The sequence below is a fragment of the Leuciscus leuciscus genome, assembly GCF_965113295.1.
Source record: "Leuciscus leuciscus genome assembly, chromosome: 22".
Taxonomy (NCBI): domain Eukaryota; kingdom Metazoa; phylum Chordata; class Actinopteri; order Cypriniformes; family Leuciscidae; genus Leuciscus; species Leuciscus leuciscus.
The window spans coordinates 31,336,598-31,355,686 of NC_138746.1; the positions used below are offsets into that span (position 1 = coordinate 31,336,598).

The window sequence follows — 19,089 nt, forward strand, 5'->3', positions numbered from 1 at the left end:
AGACCAATCAACCTTTTTATGCAACAAAAGTTATGACCCGCCTCTAAGAAAAAAAATTAGATGATTGATTAACTTGTAAGACTAGTCAGTTTATGCAACTGGCCACTGGTTTGTTAAAGAGTCAGCTTAGCCTCAAATCACATGACCACAGCAATTTGTTAGCATTCCCATTCACCTCAATGGTAGTTGCTCGGCTGACGCATACAGCCCCAGAAGTACACCAACAAAAAATATGCTTTTTCATAATGGTGTAGTTACAGTATAGCAGCAGAGGCTGACTAGAACATTATAAAAAGCCAAACTTTGACCCATTCAGGTATTCCAGAAAGACTCCTTAAACAGCACATCAAAACAAAATGATTTTCCAAACCGAACCAGACTTTACAGACTGTCACAAGTTTGGCTATGTGAAACTAGTTAAAGGGAGCTCTGTAATGCTTAGCACATGTTCATATCATTTGATATGTTTTGGTATCATGTCTTTTAGCTTATGGTAAACACTGTCTTTTTTTTCTTTCTTTTTTTCAATGGATCAAACATTTCATTGCATTTAATCGCTTAAAAGAAAACATCTGATGAATCCATTCCTAAAATTGTGTGATGAAGAAATACTTTTTTTTACTTTCTTCTCATCATATGCCAAACAGTTTTGCTTTCCCTCGGCACACGTGTCTGCTCTTGCTTTAAAGGGTTCAATTATGTTTAAATGCCACAAGCTCAAAAAGCGAAAACATTTACCTGCGCTCGAGTGTAAAATGAGGGAAAAAACCTTAAACTGACAGTCCCAAATAATCCTCTTTTTCTTCTTTTTCCTCCAGATCACCATCACACTCCTCTATGACAGCAACACAAACTCTCTGAGGCTGTTTATTGCCCACTGTAATATATCAGCTTATTCACTCAGACCGCGAGTGCAACTGTATGCTCAGAACCACCTGTCTGTTGGGCGATCCTCTTCCAAACGTCACACTGATATTAAATGATAATGCAGATGTGACATTGCCAAAGTGTGAGTGTAAATGTGTGTGTAAAGGCCAACTAAACATTTATAGATCTGAGTGCATGATAAATGTGTTTTGAGCTGAACAATATTATTCGTACACACAGTCACACACTGAACGCAGTCGTGATTTAGGCAGTTCATCATCATATAAGGGAAAGTGTAAGGAGATATATTGGCTATCAGATCTCTGATTTCACACACTATTAAGTGACAGCCACTGTAAATGAAGGGGGAGATACAGATCTGAAATGCATCTGTGAATGAAATCAGGTACTGATAAAACCAGGCTAGAGTTAATAATCCCACCAGTCAAATGTGGTTGTTCTACCGTATTTTACATGGATAATGTAAATTATCACATGACCAGAGCTGTTTAAATCCAAATTTAATTTAAAGGCCACACTGTTCTCAGTAATCTCAAATTATTATTTTGCTAATATTGCTAGTTTTAATTAATTTTCCATTTCAATGTAAACCCTAAAGTTAATCTATTTATATTTCTAGTAATTTATTTATGAATTTAACTAACTATTCCCTAACTATAACTATTCCCTCTGATGATCTTCAATTCAAGCCATTTCTCGCCATACAAAAGTGAGGTTTTATGGACTCTTGTAGCCTGGTTAAAACCAGACCATTCTCAGTAGTAATTGAGTTATGGTCTGGCAAAGCTTCATTAATAACTCATTTCCAAAGGGGCGTCACCAACGGACGTCGCTCAAATGCCTCTGGGATAGACCTAAAACCAATCAGAGCGATCGTCATCGTGTAAAGCCATATGCTGCGTCACAATTCGCCTAAGTTACACTTCGCCATAAAAGTATGTACTCTTTTTGTGAAGAAAAGGTATTTACGTTTAAATGTGTAGCAAAAAAGTAGGCAAGCTTTGGGACACACTACTTCGTCATCTTTATCGGACGGATCTGTCACGTGCATCCTGTCACGTAAACTGCCCTGTCGGTCATCTTGTCACAGTTAAAATTCTCTATTAAATCTAATTTAATTTCCTACCGTTTCGGAGAGAAATGTAGCAGCACGTTCATCTGCCAGTGGGTCTTTCATGGAGACTGTCCTCATGTGTTTGCAATTTGAATATAATAATGCATTTAAAAGTTGCTGCGCTTCACCAACGGACGTCGCTCAAATGCCTCTGGGCGCAATTGGATAGACCTAAAACCAATCAGAGCGATCGTCATCGTGTAAAGCCTGCCTCAACGTTTCTGATTGGTGCCTCGATTTGGACGGATTAGAAATAGGCTTGAATGGGCTTTTTGCCAGACTACTTGCAGAGCAAATCTAAATTTGCCGGAAGTTTGTCTGGGTTTTCCCAGGCTAGGACTCTTGTTTTAAGCAGAATCAAGTGTTGTCCTATTGTCCAGTCGTAATTTGCCTTATGGTGTGCTCACATTAGCGAAATTTTACATGCAAAAAATATCTATTATCAGTGTTTAAAAGTTACTTTTAAAAGTAATGTGTTACATTATTGCATGCAAGTAACTAATTGCATTACTTAGTTACATTTTATGGAAAGTAATGTATTAAGTTACTTTTGGATTGCTTTTTCTCATCTGGGCTGGGCATACTTGTTTGTTTTTTAATAACAAAACTAGTTATAGCAATATTTGGCAAATGTACAGCCCCTGTCACATCAAAAGTGAACCAAAGAGTATAGAAGCCCAAGAGGCGAAACTCTGTTGTGTTATGGGTAACAGTCTGTAGATGGCGCTGCGGAGGCGCGTCCGCCATTATGGACTGAAAGCTGCTGAAATCGTTAGCGGTAATAGATGGTGGTGTCTGATTAATTTCTGAGATCTTATGGCAACACTTCCATTTTAGTACTGTTTATAGTTCATGTGTGCACTTGCTAGATTGCACATCTTTTTTGTACCTTTCCGCCTGTAATAGGACATTCACAGATCGTTTTTGTTCTTGCCATTGAAACGTTCACTGTGTGCACTTTCACTGAAGATGTTGAAAAAACAAGTTGTCAATATTTTTGTGATATTCTATGTAAAAGATTAACTGTCTTTAGAAATGTTCATTTATAATTGTATTTATTTATTTTTCCAAATCATATGGTGATGTTCACTAATTTCAAAATCAACATTTGAATAAATATCTTATTACTGTGTGTCTGCCTATATATTATTTCATGAATTTCTGTTATTCATATAACAAGGAAAATGCAAAATAGAACATAAATATTGATAGATTAAAGGTTTTCAGTAATTTTATAATTGTATCTTTGCAAACCGTAAGTGGTAGGCTAATGAAGCCGATTCGGTGGGGGACATACCCTTACGAAAAAGTACTATAGGAATCTTATAGGACTACTATAGTAATTTGGGATATACTATAGAAGTACGATAAGACTACTATAGAAATACTATAGCAGCTTTAAAATATTATACAGAACACCACAGAAGTATGTTATGTTCTGTAACACCTCTATAATATCCTAGAGCCGCTATAGTATTTCTATAGTAGTCTTATAGTACTTCTATAGTAATATTTTGTCCCAAAATACTATTTTCTTAAGGGTAATTAGGCCATGCATAACCACATAGACGTAACATTTTCTGTCATTTAACGTCGGTCATCCTCATTAATGTATTTTAAATTGTTTAAAATATGACTTTTAACAATTTGTTGTTAAAATGACTTTTAACAATCATATCTAAACGAATTGTTTATATATGACGGCCAGAAAAAATTAAGTTATGTTAAGTTTTTGTTATGTTAAGTTGGTTCAGTGCCATTGACTCCCATTATTTTTCGGCGTTTTCCTTCAGTTTTCAGTCCATAATGGCGGCCGCGCCATCACGTCATGGGGGCAACTGTTGCTATGGAGCGTTCTATTGAGTTTCGCCTCTTGGGCTTGAATACTCTTTGAGTGAACTGAATAAGCCTCATGCAGAAGGAAATGCAAATTCACGCTTGTACAGATAGAGGGCGCAGCTCAAACAAATCTTTCAGCTGCACTGAAATCTTTCTGGATTGTGGAAGAATTGGACATAAAAAAAATATTTGAAAAAGTATTTCAGATACTTTGCTATAAATTGTAAAGTAATGCGTTACTTGTTACTTGAAAAAAGTAATCTGATTACATACCTCACGTGACTTGTAATACGTTACCCCAAACTCTCTCCATTATCGATGTAGCATAGCGATCTATGACGCGCCGCACATACAGAAGTCACTATTTAACGGATCTTCTATCGCCCTATAATCCATCACGCTCTTTAAGATCACTAAATTCAAGGCTTTTGCTCATACCTAGGATATCCAGAACCACCAAAGGAGGGAGAGCATTTTCACATTTGGCTCCAAAACTCTGGAATAGTCTTCCTGATACTGTTCGTTGCTCAGACTCGCTCTCCCAGTTTAAAACTAGATTAACCCCCTGAGGTCTACGGTATCGCCGGCGATACCAGCTCGCTTTTTTTTTATTAGTGTAAAAGAAACTCATAAATACTCTGTTGACTTTGATTTTCCATAGGAGTTTCATACATCAATCGATTCTGTTAAATGTGTATTATTTTTGTGTATACTCACAATAAAAACAAAGTGTTGTGCTTTTTGCCAAATAAAGAAAAATAAACACGAAGCGAGTTCTGCCTTCTCTCTGCCAGTGAAGTCCATTCTGAAACGCGTCCGAAAATGAACAATAACTGAGCGAATACTCAGTCAAACAGACATACAGGCACACAGGCATGAAGCTTGAATTATCTTCTTTTAAATGAAGTAATTTATATAAAAAGCTAATATTCTCATCTTGTGAAATCTGTATTAAAAGAGAGCGATTCCAGTCGAGCTCATCTCATCTCATTACGTTATAATCGGCCCCGCCCACGGAGAGCGCGCGCTATTCAAACGCAAATGGCTGAGGCAATCCTGTGAACGCCCCCATCAGCTCGAGAAAACACACAAGTTTATTTAGATCATTGTTTACACCGTCTTGCAGCGCTGTGAGGAATAATACTAATGGAAAATGTCCCTCAGAAGTGCGGGTATATCGAGGAGCGAGCTGAGGAATACTAGTAAGTTTTTTCCTTCTCACGTGAATTTCTTCACGTGGGTTTCTGTTTATGAATGAATGAACGGCACAGATGCGCGCTGTTTACCACAGCTGGCAAAGACAGTTTAAATTTAAATCGCGTGTGTGAATGAATGATGATGTTTTAGCAAACTGCATTGCTATACTGAGATAAGTAAACATCGACTGAATGTTGAAATAAAATGTAGGCTATTTGTATAAGCAACGTATTAAACTGCAAAATTAACAATATGCCCTAATATTTCATGAAAACAACGTTACAGTCAGACGAAATATGAAAGACAACATTTTGTTGACTAGATTTGGGTACAGTTTTTACTGTAGAATATACTGCCACATCAAATAAGCTTTTGTTTAGCAATTTCTATATATAAAATACTATTTTTGTCAAAAATAAAGTCATCAACTAAGATGTTAGCTGTGCCAATGTTGGTTATATTCAAACTAATGAATACATAGATAAAATGTAGGCCTATAGGCCTAATCATTTTTTTTACAAAGAAAGAGTACACTTGAAATATTGTTGAAATTGTAATTATTGTTGTAATTGTAACCGTTTTAATAAAATAGCAAAACATATTTACAAGATAGATGTAAGCAAAATCTTAAATGGTCAATATAAGTCTTCTTCTAAATATATCTTTTGTCATTGCATTGTGGCTCAGTCAGTGTCACACCTGAGTGAATGGCTCATCATTATGCAGAGTGGGTGTATTCTAAGGTGTAAACCACTCCTCGTTCACGCCCCCTCGCATATTGGCTTTCCAAGCAAAACCTGTTTTACATCAATTTAAATCAATGTATGGTTTTATGTGAACGATAAAGCAAGACTATTTTCACATAATTTTGAAGAAAAAACTATAGGCGACGACATCCATAAGTCAAAAGTCTTATTGCCACATATTTAGTATGTGTTTTGTGGCCTTATTTCAAAAACTTTAATTTTTAGTTTTTTCGATAACCACGCATAAACATTATTCTCTCAAAAATGAAAACATGTACATACATGTGGCTCACATATTATTGTAGTCCTGTTTGTGCTATATAGAGTGAATTTACACCTTTGCCATTAATATGTTTATAAGCAACTGAAAAAAGCACAAATGTCAGAGCATGTCAGAACACCCCCAGGGCCCAAAAAAACGCTCAGACTCCAGAGGGTTAAAGTCGCATCTCTTCAGCCAGGCATTCATATAATCCTACAGTTCAAACTACAATCCGGCCTCTAGCTCATAAATGCCAGAGGAGAACTGGCCCTCGACTGAGCCTGGGTTCTCCCAAGGTTTTTTTTCTCCATTAGGTCACCTGATGGAGTTTTAGGACACCATTAGGTCACTTGATGGAGTTTTTCGGTTCCTTGCCACTGTTGCCTTTGGCTTGCTCAGTTGGGGATATTTTGGGGATATTTTATTTTATCAATCAATAAATTCCTCTTGAAACAAACTTTGTTGTATTATTTTAATTTAATACTGTGAAGCTGCTTTGATACAATCTGTATTGTGAAAAGCGCTAAACAAATAAACTTGACTTGACTTTCAAACCAAGTTTTCTGCTGGTCCTGTGCGGCAAATTCGCAACACGCAACAATCCTGATCATGTGGAGTCCTATTGAAATGGATGACATGAAAAAATTAGCAGAGCAATGGTAAATGTGACTGCATTTTTAGGCTTTAACATAACTATTTAAAATTATTTTGTTCTAATTCAAGTTAAATAATGTAGTAAAAACAATTACACTATAATCACAAAAGTAAGTACTTGAAAAAGATAACCTACTGTAATGGTTAAGGTAACTCTTTGAGAAAACCACATTATGTGAACTGCATGACATTTAATTATAGTTCAAATTAACTTTTTACATTTTACTGAGCCAGTTTACATAAAACGCAATTTTATTTAAGTTTGCATGCATGATTTTGTATTGTTACATTAGATCAAACAAAGAAAAAATATATATATTCTTGTTATTTGTGTATCATTCCCTTTCCCCCCACAATTGCCTTTTAGCACAACATAAAAAAGTTGTTTGCAACTTTCTACTGGGTCTGTTTTGATTCCCCACTTGCTGTTTCCCAGTTATTTTCCATATTTGGCAGTGAATAGAGGGAGCTTAGATAGATTTGATTTAGTGTTCTAGTGTTAAATGAAACTGTTGATATAGGCACAGATAATGTATGCACACACCATCTGTCTGCCTTAAATCATTTGAAGTCTGATTCCAAGAAGGAGTCTTCAGCGCGTAGAGGACTAGATACTGAGCACCACCATCCTGTACAAGCCCTGACTATTACCTCATACCTCTGTCTCAGACCATTTCTCACAGAGATGCAGTTGTCAGCGAGTTCACGCGTCCAGGCCTCTGATGTACACCGGTATAAATATATACGCCCTCAAGCTATTTTGGAAAAGAGCGAGATTTGGACTCTAAGGAGAGAGGAAAGTCTCACATGTGTGTTTCCCCCAGTGACGCCCAAAGCAGTCTGCGTCACCATTAGACGCTTATAATAACTGGACACCTGATCCCTGACTACTGAAGATGGGGGTGAAGATGCCTTGTAAGACATTGTGAATCAATCATACAGACAGAAAAGGTGACAACTAAGGGCAGGACGAAACGAGGGAGCTTGTCATGTGAAGACAGATGCTCCTGAGACAGTGTGAACAAAAGGACTCGAAACCATCTGTAGATTTCATGTTACAGCTTAATATATATATTTCCCTACCAAGATGACCAATATTGGGATATTGGAAAAAAGCTGTAGTTAACAATATACTCATTTCTGTAATGCAACAATTCTCATTACCATAATGTAGTACATTTTGCTGTAACGGAAATGTGCGCAATTGCTGAGAAAATGATGTCTCAGTGCATTATATATAAATAGCTGTATCTAAACATGCATATTTCCATTACATTACACATTTAAAGGTGCATTAAGCAACTTTTCATGTTAAAAATACCCGTTTTCTAACCCATACATGCCTAAACAATTGCCTGATGGGCTGAATGAGCCCTTCTCTGATCACTGAGATTGTCTCTATAATCCTGTAAAGTAAAATAAATAAGAGGGATTCGAGCCGGAATTTTAGACTGGGCGTGACGTCATGCGCGTTCACGGCACGCTCTCATAGCTATGTCTGGCAGGTTTGTGTATTCGCCGGCATTCTCCGTAGAAGATGGATTGTAAGAGACCTGCTTGTAGTTCATTTCAAACACCAACGCAAACTCGAACGCAAGATAAAAAAAAAAGAAAACTTGTCTCTAGTGCAACCAAAAGGGCAAAATTGGACTCAGACAGGCGTCGGAATAAGACGAGAGTAAACATAGGGACAGCAGTTGAAAAGTATTGACACATTTCACATAAATGTTCATCAGTGTGTATTGTCCCTGGCAAAATATCTACTAAATAAATCTGCACTACATGTAGTTTAATGATTTGCTATTCGATTAAAACGGTTCAAATATCTTGAGTGTGATATAAAATGCTGATATATAAGTTAGATAATTAGACACAAATTTTGAGCAAATTACTGCTTAATTAGGATGTATTGCTATTGGAATATGCTACTTAGCAGATCAATAAAACAGACTAAACCCCCGCAAATCTTCGGCGGATTAGCCTGTTTGGCTTTTATGGTAACGTCATAGTGCCATTTAATTGTTTATTACCTTGAGACAATTGAGTGTACTTTTTTGACCGACTGTGCTTTGAGCTTTTACAAAGTAACAACTTATATTGTTCATGAAAGTGTTTCCATAATAATACAATCATAAGTGGATACAGTAAACACATAACACAGTTCAACATGGAGATAGATGGAAATAAAAAACTAAGTTTTCTACTACCCCCGTTTTTCCCTCACACATAAGTGTGTAATTTACTCAATTGCCTTTCCTTTCACATATTTGGGGTGGTTGTGGCGCAATGGATAAGACACATGCCTTTGGTGTGAGAGACCCGGGTTCGAATCCATTGTGAGACACCAATGTGTCCCTGAGCAAGACACTTAACCCCTAGTTGCTCCAGAGGCGTGCGACCTCTGACATACAGTATATAGCAATTGTAAGTCGCTTTGGATAAGAGCGTCAGCTAAATGAATAAATGTAAATGTAAATGTAAATGTAAATATTTAAAATGACTTGCAGATTTATAACTTTATTACCTCTGAAGACATTATGATTGTAAACAAAAGATTTGCGGCTGATGCTCCTTTGGTTATGAACAGCTCGTGCTTGTGCAAGCGTGCGTGTGCGTGTGGGTCCATGAGCGTGCACATCTCTGGCTGCAGTTTCACTTGCCGCCAGAGGTGGCATAGTTCTGCAAAAACTCAGAATCTTGCTTAATGCACCTTTAAGGTAATAAAATCAGACTACGTATTGATTAATTTTAGATTACATTTGACCAAACTCATTTGTCACATTGATCAGAATAGGATAATCTTGTACCACATTGATATAAAATAGATTTTTTTCAGATTTTTGCGCCCTAAAATAACTAAATTTGCTGCGACTTTTCTCAAAAAAATGTGTGATATTTGCAGCATTTTTGTGTTATCTTGCCATGAAAGCCAACCAATAATCATGATGTACTTATGTAATTAGTGTTAATGGCAGTACAATTACCTGTACATTTTGTGCATACTTACTTAAATTACCTTCTCCCCCACACACAAGGCATTAAAAATAATTGACTCATAATTTTGCGGAAAATACAGAATTGTGTTGGACACACAATGCCTTGCACTTTGTTGCTAAATCATGTAATCTGTGACAGATTTATATCGATTTTATACTATACATTTTAAATGCTATAAATTATTATTTCATGTTCTTATGATTTTTTTATTTGTTTTTACAATATTGTTTATTGTTGTATTATTGCTTTTGCTCTTTTTTTCCAATTTATAATCGCATTATCAGTGATTGAATTCACTAGAAATATTTAAAAAGTGCATTTACATGGAATCATTTACTTATTTAAATCTATATTTGCCCCATTATGCATTAGATTCAGTATTACGTACATATAGGGGTAGGGGGGTTAGGGGGGGTAGGGGTGGTGGTAGGGGTGGGGGTAGGGGTGGTGGTAGGGGTGGGGGTAGGGGTGGGGGTGGGGGTAGGGGTGGGGGTAGGGGTGGGGGTGGGGGTAGGGGTGGTGGTAGGGGTGGTGGTAGGGGTGGCGCAATGGATAAGACACATGTCTTTGGTGTGAGAGACCCGGGTTCGAATCCACTGTGAGACACCAATGTGTCCCTGAGCAAGATACTTAACCCCTAGTTGCTCCAGAGGCGTGCGACCTCTGACATATATAGCAATTGTAAGTCGCTTTGGATAAAAGCGTCAGCTAAATTAATAAAATGTAAATGTATATAGGTTAAAAGGCAATGATTGTGAGAGATCAGTTGGAAATATTAAATATTACCCTGTCTGTCGCTCAAATGGGACTCATGTTGGAACTTTTCTTTCCTTTAATACTCAAACAGTAGGCTATATATAACCGGGTTTCCCAGTGCTCAGGTTGGTCCATCCCAGCTCACTTTACATTGGAGCTGGGACATTTGACCATGTATCGATTAATTAGATTGGACTGTAAATTATGGATGTTTATTGGCTAACATTGTTTCCCGCCACCTCAGGTTAACATTTTATTGTGGAAAAATTGTGGAAATAAGACAAAAGTGCAAGCTGCCCCAAATTCTGTGATCACAGAATCATGAAATCCTGGAGGGACTGACTTACTGGAGGGACTGACTTACTGGAGGGACTGTATTCATATATAGAACATCTTTTTTTTTTTTTTACAGTTGCAAAGTACTCAAAAAAGTCATTAGACTAATCAGAGACTGTGTGATTTCGGATGCAGCCCAAGTGACGTGAGTCACTAAATCATTCATTCAACTGATTTCAACAATATTGGTTCTAATATGTTACTTAATATTAAATATTTTATTGAATTGTTGTATAAGAGCAATATCTCACATTCATGCTGCCTTCTCAGAAATAGCCCATGTCATCGTTGCTAGTTAATGTGACATGTTTTGAACGAGCACTAGATCCTGTGGTGTAAGAAAGTATTTTAATGCACAGTTTTTTTGGACACTCCCCATTTTTTCCTTACTTTACATCCTTGTCTGTTGTACTATTGTAGGCTATAAAACCAATATTAACTCACTGTAATCCGGTAGGGTACGCTATTACTCATCTTCTGAAAGAGTGCAGGATCTCAGAATCAAAACACAGATGAAGAAGAAGCAGAAACAAGCGATAGAAGCATTGCTTACACACATGTAATCTAAAGCAGTCATTAAAAATTAAATAGCATTTAAATCAAAACTGCCTAACGGTATCAAATGAAACCCATGAAGAGGGATAGGACTGTGAAGCTTTGGGGAAGTTGACGGACTCGATCTGCTCCATCAATGTTTTAAACATCATTCTGAATCTGATCCAGGTCTTTCACAAAAACGTGATTTTCTCAGCTTTTTGTTCAAAATGTTTAAAAGCAGAGGCTCTGTTTTTTTTTTTTATATATATATATTGTATGTTGATATTCATTCAATAAAATGTTCTAGGGTCCATGAAAGTTTCAAAAATGATCAAAATGATCAAAAAACGCTGGCGGGGAAAGAGTTAAACTTGCAAGAATGCGTTATGGCCATATTTCAGCTAGGCAGTGATTAACTGCCTAAATATTATTAAATTAATATTTAAAAGGATCGTTCTCCCAAAAATTAAAATGATGTCATTAATTACTCACCCTTATGTCGTTGCAAACCCATAAGGACTTTCATTCGTCTTCAAAACACAAATGAAGATATTTTTAATGAGACCTGAAAGATGTCTTCAAAAAGTTTAGAAAGACATGGTAAAAGTAATCCAAATGCATTGAACAGTTTAATCCAAGTCTTCCAAAGGGACACACTCACTTTATACAGTATGATGAACAGATTTAATTAGGCTTTTAATCACATATAAACATGATCGACACACCTACAGTACATATAGAGCACATGCTGTACTTGACACACAAACCTCATTGGTTCTTACGGAGGTTCAAACGTGCTTGCTTGACATGCGAGAACAAACCTATTGGTTTATGAACCTCAAGCAAAGATGATGTCATTTTTTTACTTTTTGAAGCAAATTTTTGGTGGAATTGACTTTTATATGAAGGGACAGAATTTTCTCAGGTTTCATTCAAAGGGCCCTATTTTAACGATCTGAAACGCAAGTATCAAACGTGAAACGCAAGTAACTTTGTGGGCGGATCTCGGACGCTGTTGCTATTATACCGGCGGGATAAATGACTCTTGCGCCCGATGCAAACCTAAAATGGATTGGTCTGAAGTAGCTACATTACTCATAGGTGTGGTTTGGGTGTAACGTGAAATAAACCAATCAGAGCGTCATCTCACATTCCCTTTAAGAGCAGGCACGCTTGTTCCATGGCGGATGCTATTATAACGGCGGATTTGCCAGGCGTACGCCAGGAGCGGTTCACAGCCGAGGAGACCGACGTTCTCATCAGGGTCGTAAAACACAGAGAAGTGACATTGTATGGGGATAGGAGAAACCCACCCAAATTAGCTTCGGTTAAACAGGCGTATGATAATTTGGGTAAATGTGTAAGCTAGATTTATACCTATTTGGACACCACAATGATTTCCCTCCTGTGGAATATTTTTCCTTGTAATTAGGTACGGTTTGCAAAAATGTCAAATGCTGCGTCTGTGTAGATGAGAGAAGCAAAGTGTATGCGCGTTGTGCACACGCTACATTATGGCCAAGCATGGCCCTTAAAATAGCATCTGAATAACGCGGAATTGTTTTCTGGAACTGCAAAATAGCACCAGGGAACGTTTACGCCGGAACACGCCTCCTCTTTTCGCTGAACCGCCCCCGGGAGCGCAGGTTCATTCCCTAATTTACCGACGTGCGTCTGTGGAGGGAAAAGTCCGCTGTGCGTTGGGTGCAAAATAGGAATGATACATGGTATTGGTGTACAAAGTCAATTGCTCTGGGTCCAAGATAGGGCCCCATATATCTTCATTTGTGTTTCGAAGATCAGCTTAAGTCTTAATTTTGTTTTACAGGTGAACTAACCCTTTAAGTTATCCTTTGTAATTTCTTTCTTTTGAACTACTTCTGGACTTCTTGGAAGGCTACTACCCGTTGAGTTCAGTTCAAACCTTAATTAAACACATCATAATCAAAAAGATAATGAAACATAATCACCTAAAAAGAGTTAAATGATTCTAATAGCCAGGTGTGTTTGACTCAATTAAAACTAAACTCTGCTGGTCGTCACCCTCCAGGAACGGAAGTCAAAAGCCCTGAGTTTATGCCATATTTCAAATGTAGAATTTTATGTAACCTACACCATCACAAAATTGCTCATAATTTAACTACATGCAGTGAGGGAGCATGTGAAAGGTACACATTTGTGATATTCTACGATAATATCTAGCCACCACAGGTGTCTGGATAATGCAGCATGTTCACTGAACATTATAAGCAAGTTTGCTTCTTCATTCAGCTGCACCTGAGCACCTGTTATGCTCCTTTAGGAGTTCCCATAATGCAGCTGGTCTTTGTGTGCTGCTCAGTGGCGGTGAAGGTGGTGAAATGAGGTCCTATTTCAAGTTTGACATGGGGCTCTTGGCCTTTGAAGTCTGAAGTACAAGAAGATTACTTTTATACCGATGCTGTCATCTGTCAACAACCATATATTGAAAGATGAGCAGCCTATCTCTCAGTCCTGCTGACCTGCACAATCTAACTGAGTTTTCCATTAGAGATGGGACCGTTGGACAGTCCAATATCTCAGGCTTTCTAAAATAACACCGATGGCTGCAACAGAGGGACTAGGGTCAGAGCGGGAATGGCAGCTGCATGTCTCCTGCAAGTGATGGGAATGTTTACCATTTACGTTCTTCAATGCATTGTTCAAAACAAAACGGCTCATGTGGGTATTGTCTTTCCCAATGACGAATTAAGCTGCACTTGTGCTACAACCCGCTGGAACGCGAGAACGCTGATGCTGAGGGGCCGTCTCCAAGGTCCCTATCGAGATCGACCTGTCTGTCATTGTTGCTTGTAAAAATAACCACATCATTCTTCAGAAAGCAGCTGCCTACACGACTGCAGGGTGGCAATCAAACAGCACAAGGAGGAACAAAATGGATCAGCTCCCTGATTACTGATGGCTCCTGTCTGATAACAGGCAGTTTTACGTAATGAGTGTTAATGAGTGTCTGCCATCTCGTAGCCTAATCAGCAATAGCCCCTATAAGTACTACGAAGAGCCATTGCACTGATTATTTGTTTGGCAAAATGAGGAGTTATGAGAGGAAACAGGGATAATAAGGTGAGGTATTAGCCAAGAGAAATGAAGCTTCTGAAAACTGAAGACTTCTTTGCTTCTGTTTCCCTACTGCAACTTGAATGAATCTTCAGCCACTAACAAAAAAGTACCACAATAATATCACACGTTTTGACATAGAATAATACATGGCAATACAGTGGTATTCTTTGAAGAACCTATATGATCCCGAACATGAATCCCAAGTAAATTCAGTACCAAGTCTGAGACCAAATTTCTGAATGTTTTTCATTTTAAACTTTTTCAGAAAGTTGTACAATGGTGTAAATCAGAATGTTTCGCCTTTCGTCCCCATCAAAATAGTGCTCCCATATTTTGATATTCTTTTTTTATCCTGTTATGTGTATATGGATATAAATCAGTGGTTCTCAACTCCAGTCCTCGGGACCCGCTGCTCTGCACATTTTGTATGTCTCTCTTATCTGACACACTCAAATCAGTTCATGGAGTCTCTCCTGACGAGCTGATGATCTGGTTCAGGTGTGTTAAATAAGGGAGACATACAAAATGTGCAGAGCAGCGGGTCCCGAGGACTGGAGTTGAGAACCACTGATATAAATAGTCTTATCTGCAGTACGGTCATTCACAAGCTGCATTTTTTATTGCTGACAAAATCAACTAAGACGTTTGCAAGTTGTGTTTCCAACAGTGTATTGTAGTGCTAGTAGTGACAGCAGCGGCAATCCACCTGTCACTCAAGTGGCCACGCCCTTAATTATGCAGAACTTCAAGGCTTAATATAATTTAAATGGATGAGTTATAAAAAAAAATGCACCCCCTCGCAGTTGTCATGTAGGGCAAAATTAGCTATATAGACCAAAAGTTTGGCATTGGGCCAAAAAACTATTTCACCACTAGATGGCAGGCCAGAACATATTCAAAGGAAAATTTAAGAAATTCATTGATGAAAAATGCAACTAGAATTGCCTGTGACAGACTGTTACAGTTACAGTGTCTTTTGTAACTGGTAGTGAGATGTTACTCTGTGTTAAATCCTGTAGAAGGGACACATTTGTGTGGCGGTGTCCGGGTTTTACACTGCATAAATTAATAAAGCAGTAGTGACACGTTACCTGGCAAGTATCTTCATTCACCAACTTTCAACACAGACGGCCTTGCTAAAACACACATGTGGGAAATGCGGAATGGATATAAATAAGCCCATTAATGGCATGTTTGAGTCATGCTCTTAACGAACTATGTTTTATTTCCTCTTTCCATATTGTGAATAATAAATGTGTCATTTTAATTAGCTTGTTACACAATGGAGCCTAATTTATTGTAATAATTATTTGACGTAGCCTACTTTTGCACTCGGAATTATTCCTTGGCATCCTCACGTACTAAACTGCTTTTTTTTTTTATTGTTTGCGTGCCGGAGTTAAGTTACGCTATTACGTCATGTGCAGAGAGATGTTAACATTTAAGCTAGCTGGTGAGAGAAAATGGCACTATCAAAGAGTTTAAAGAGGAAAGTTGACAGCGAAAATAGGGCATAGTCTACAAAGAAGAATGGAAAGACAACTATGCGTTCATCCTAGCTAGTTTTGTGAATGCAAAGCCGGTGTGTCTGATCTGCAACGAAGCGATCCACAGACTCTTTTGAATGTCTTTCAGAACTTTTCAAATGAAAAGCTCTCAATTCATTTCAAAATAAAACAAAAAATTTCTCGTACTTTTACTTTGAAAGCAAAATCACTAAAGACAAAGTCATTGTGAGTAATTGTTGCTGTCATGACAGATCTATTTCAGAACCAGCCGCTATCAAAACATTTCTGGCTGTGGGCGCAGGCCAGATATTATTGCTGACGGGCCAGTTTTGGCACTGCCTGTTGCCGACCGACCACTGCTTTAGAGGTTGCAGCTGTGGACCAGAGGTTCAAAGAGAGCGAGAGGGTCTGGGTCTATCCATCCATGGCCCATATCCATCTACAGGGGGCGGTTCTGAGGCACAAGAGCCAGGCCGACACTCGGAGAGCTGCTACTCCCGTTTACCACCCTGGGCAGAAGGTCTGGCTCTCCACCAGGGATATCTGCCTTCGACTCCCTTGTCGCAAGCTAAATCCCAGATACATCGCCCCTTCACCATCCACTGACAGATCAATGAATTGACCCACCGGCTCAACCTCCCTCCACATTATCATATCTTTCACGTGTCATTACTCAAACCTTACTGTCCCTCTCTCTACTGTCACAGTCTCCCCAGTGCCAGATTCCTCAGCTCCCTCCACTCATTCCCAATTCCCAGAATACCTTCCACCTGCACCTGCCATTACCAATTAAGGACTAATTTATATACAAGCTCTCACACTCACCTCATTGTCTGGTCTCGTCGCTCACACATGAGACGGACTTACTTCTACCTCCCTGTTGTCCATTCACCAGTTCACCAGTTCACCCGGCTCCCGCTGCAGTCCTCTGAATCCTCTCCAGCCCGATTATCTGTGAAAAAGATACAAAGAGTTTATATTCAGCTAAATTACCTGTTTGGATTCAAGCATTTCCTTACATTCATTCCTGTGTTGTGTTTCCCACTCCTGTTGTCTGTTCTCTTCTGTTTGAGACGCATACAGGTTTGTATGGAAACTTATTTTTAAACATATCCACATAATAAGACAATAATAAAAGGTAATTGTGACTTTCTTTCTCACAATTGTTTCTCAGGAGATATAAACTCTATACTATAAACTATAAAAACAGGGCTCCAGACTGCGACCAAAATGGTCGATATATATGCGACCATTTTTTGAGAATGTGCGAGTTAAAATTTGACATGGTCACGCACTCAGTTGGCGTCTGCCTACCAGCACTTGCACTGCACATAAACGCACACAAGTATGCCAAAATGTTATCTTTGTCGAGTATCCTCGTAAGCACAGTCTTAAATTAGTTAAAAAGTGTTAAATGAACGCAAAGAGTTGTGACGACATCGGATGCTTGTAAGATCCAGATCTGCGTCCTTCAGATCTTAAAGTGACCGCAGTCTAATAAACTGTGAGACTGTCATTATGTGAATCAAAGAACAAAAATCAAAAGGAAAATTACTCACTGCTCTCTACTGAACTTTTGTAGCTTTTATAAGGATTAATCTACATTTAATTTAAAATGTATGCAGTGACTGTGAAGTGTTTGATAACTTTATTCAATTTCTGTATATTTCCTACTGTCTTTATGTTGTTTCCACATTAATTCGAGATTAAATGTAAAATTATTACAAGATAAAAATATATTAAAAACTTTAATGTTAGGTTCGATTAATTGCAATTATTTCCAGAAAATGTTTTGCAATTAGTTAATTGTTTTAATCGATTGACAGCACTAATACAATATAATCAAACATTAAAAAAAAAAACATACATGGAGTTTTTTTATAGGTTTTTTTTTTAATGGTTTTCATTTCATAGTTAAGATTAAAACTTTTTGCCAACATGAGGTCTCAGTCTTTTTACATCAATGCAAAACTAGGGTACGCCGATTAAGACAACTATTCATCAGCATGCATTTATTTATTCCTTGTTGTAAAAAATAAAAATAAAAAATGCGACCAAATCATGTGCTGGTGACCGACTGAGAAAGTCCCAATCACCTTTTTTTATTCTGTGGTGGAAACAAAAAACAGAATTGCAAGATGTAAACTTATAAATTCGAGAGAGAAAAAAAATTGGGAGAGTCAGAATTATATAAAATCTATAATTATGGAAAAAAATGGCTGAATTGTAAGATATAAATCACAATTGGAAAAAAAAGTCTGAACTGTGAAATAAAAAGTTGCAATACCTTTTTTATTTTATTTTTTATTTATGGTGGAAATAAGCTTCCACAGGTTGGGAATGACATGAGTGCAAGTAAATTATTATCATTCATTTTTGGGTGAACTGTTCCGCAGCATATACTAAATATGGACAAACTGCCTCTACAAATAAAACACAATGGTTGTTAGTTGAAGCTCACTGACAGACAGGGATACCTCAGGGATTCAATCAGCACATCTCTGCCCTATTTCACCAAAGACAGTAAGTTATGGGCTGCACAAAGCATTTATGACATGCACCACAGCCATTTGGACAATGCCTGTTTTCAAGGCTAAAGCATGACAATACCGACAGTAACCTTTTGCAAGCTGTGCTTACACTGATGCGAGCAGCCCACATAACCGGTGTCAACAGTAGGAAATCCATAATTGTGTGGGCAGCTACTGTACTGTACAGTATATGGTGGGAGTCATTAGATTGGACCGTGTCATTTTGTAGGACCAGGTTCATCTTGTTCTATCCTCCAATAATAGTAATACTGTTTAATCACACTTAATCAGTGTTCATTCTTATGGTGCATTTAAACTATGTTTGAAACAAACACAATTTCCACATCAGTTTATTCTTAGAGAAAATCAACTACTCTGAGAATCATAAATAATGAGTGGATGAATATGAGTGTGGTTCTGTCCTGAATCACTGGCACACATCCTCCCCTTGTGGCTTCTCTTGGTACTGTCAAATAATAATGACAAATTGTTCATTTTTGAAGAGAATACCAAACACATCTGTATAAATCAATGTTTACTGCCATACGACTTCTAAACAGTGTGGGGAAAAAATACAAAAGTGTATTTGAAATACATTTATTTTATGCTAAGTATACTATAAATA

At 37.8% G+C, this 19,089-nt stretch overlaps 1 protein-coding gene across 1 annotated transcript in view; it reads right to left on the reverse strand.

The window, feature by feature from the left end:
* Window positions 1-207: 207 nt before the first annotated feature.
* lrrc73 (leucine rich repeat containing 73) overlaps window positions 208-19,089 on the reverse strand; it is a 176,592-nt gene continuing 157,710 nt past the window's right edge. Inside the window, exon 7 of the transcript XR_014201758.1 lies at window positions 208-2,343. The gene's annotated coding sequence lies outside the window, so the exon portion shown is untranslated. The remainder of the gene's footprint in view (window positions 2,344-19,089) is intronic.